Genomic DNA, 2,474 nt, shown 5'->3' with positions numbered 1-2,474 from the left:
AAGGTGAAAGATTTGATTCCTGGAACCGACACTTATTAAAAGAGATAATCATGAATTTTGAAAGAGATTAATTTCCTAACAAAAGGGTGAAAGATACTTTTAATAGTACAAAAAAAAAATCAATTTTGAACTTCTCGTAGTTTTCAGTTTTTGAAAGTTATTGGCAAGCTTATAAATTATTATTTATTCAACGCCCAACTTATATCATGCATCATCTACTATTATGATTGTTGAATGACAATCTTCAAAACCTTAATTAGCGCCACCTTTTACAACCAACATCACGTGAGACCCTAAATTCGTCACCACTTACTACCACCGCTAAGGTGGTGGTAGTGGATGGGGGTGGAGATAGACATTGTATTGCTCGTGGTGGTTTCGGTGGTAGAGTTGATCTAAATTGTGGTAGTTGAGGTGGTGGTAATTGTTGTATTAGCGATAGCAATGACAATGATAGTAGTAATTGAAGTTGTGATGGTAACTATAGTGACTCCATCTTTGACGGATCATCAGCAATATGACTATGGTCATTAAGGTAGTGATTGTTGGAGTCTTATTTTACTTGACCACCATAACCTATACTTGTATGTTTTTGCCAACATGTTTTAGTTTTTCTAATGATTCTATTCAAATTTCAGCCAAATGAGTCTTGTACATAACAAAGATGGATGGAAGTATGGTCTTTGAATCAATCGATGCTCAAGTGAAAGACCAAGTGAAAACCACTCAATGAAAGTTGAGGGTAGGGAATGGAAGTTAATTAAGTTTGGTTAAGTAGACATATTCACGAGTCAGTCAACTAAATATAATATTATATCCCAAATGTGTGAGTGTTTTAAATTATAATTGTGACGAGGTTAAAATGTAGTCGATGTAACTACATTTACGGTCATGATGTATGGAGACTTTTAAAACTATTATATTGCAACAACAATTACGATTATGATGTTACAATTTAAAACGATCATGAAAGATAATACATACAACAGCATAGACAAGAATAGAGAGAGTGGGGTAGTGTATGTAAGAGGTCCCTGCAAATTTTCATGAAGGGTCATCCAATTTCAATAGCTGCACGTGGTGATGCTTGATAAAAGCATGATTTCATAATCTCTGCTTGTTGATTCTGGAATCTCTCTTCCTTCATTATATACAAGTAGTGGTGCTCAAGACATGACACGTGGCATGTCGTGTGTGCTAGGTAATTAGCATGTGATAGAGTTCACGCATCACACAATGGAAAGATTGGGCCTCCCCTCAAGTAGTTGTGTACCTAAAATATGGATGAACACCAATTAAACAAAATTTAATATCTATATTATATTACTGTAAACCGTCAATATATCATCTACTACCTATTTATATTACTTTAATTTAGCAATTAAGAATGATTAAATACTAGATATGAATGATGAGTAATATAATGATAATATAGAAAACTTTGTATAAATCGATTATCAGTTAAATATTGATTGGAATAATGATATTTTTATACTAATTTTATTGCTGTTATTTTTTCACACATATTCTATAATTATTTATCAAAAGATTTTTTCTTTGAAAATGTTATTTTTTCCTATATCAATTGTTGTAAAATAGATATGAGTAATTGAATTAAACAATCTAGTATAGTTTTAAATTATGATCCGTAATCATAATTGCACTCACAATTTCTGTAAAAGGAGCTTACACAATCTCATTTAAACACATTGTACCACAATCAACCACCACCAAAACTTAGAGTAGTGTTTGTCAATCCCTTAAATCAAACTTTTTCTAAAACTTATTACTGGCACTATTCTATATAGATTAAATTTACTGTTTCACTTCATGTGGAATCCATTCCATGTATCTAAGTTTTGTAATTGGTTATAAAAACAATAATTTAATTGGTAAATTAAAATAAAGGTTTCTTGATCAATCATAAATCTTTGGTACATAAATTGGAGACACCTACTTTTATCTATTCTACATAAGGTAATTATAAGGATCAAAGAAATGAGGCCAATGTGTTATGTTACAAACTAAGCTTAAACAAAGACAATGATATGACAAAATGATTAAGCTTAATTCACATCTAAGTTAGTGAGTGATAGAATACCAAATCTGATTGAATAATTTTTTTTCACAAACACAAAAATTACACAACTTAAAAGCAATAGACTTGTTGTCTAAGCGACCTAAATCTCTTACTATATACTCAATACAACAATGGCTTCTTGCGCCATATTTCCAAGAATTCCTACAGAAAATATATTTGCCTAGAAAACTATCAAATACACATTTAACAACTGTATAAAAAACGAAAATACATAATAACTCCTACCCATTTGCCGCTAAAATAATACATATCTGCTTCTACATATATAACTCATATACAAGCATATATGATTTACAACCAACAATGTGTTGGTCTAGTAGTGTAAGATTCTGCTAGATCATCAGGAGTTACACATGTTGAGAGAACAATTGCA

This window comes from Lupinus angustifolius, chromosome LG20, assembly GCF_001865875.1.
Source record: "Lupinus angustifolius cultivar Tanjil chromosome LG20, LupAngTanjil_v1.0, whole genome shotgun sequence".
Classification (NCBI taxonomy): Eukaryota; Viridiplantae; Streptophyta; class Magnoliopsida; order Fabales; family Fabaceae; genus Lupinus; species Lupinus angustifolius.
The sequence above is the reverse complement of the archived record's forward strand: the minus strand, read 5'-3'. Positions refer to the sequence as shown.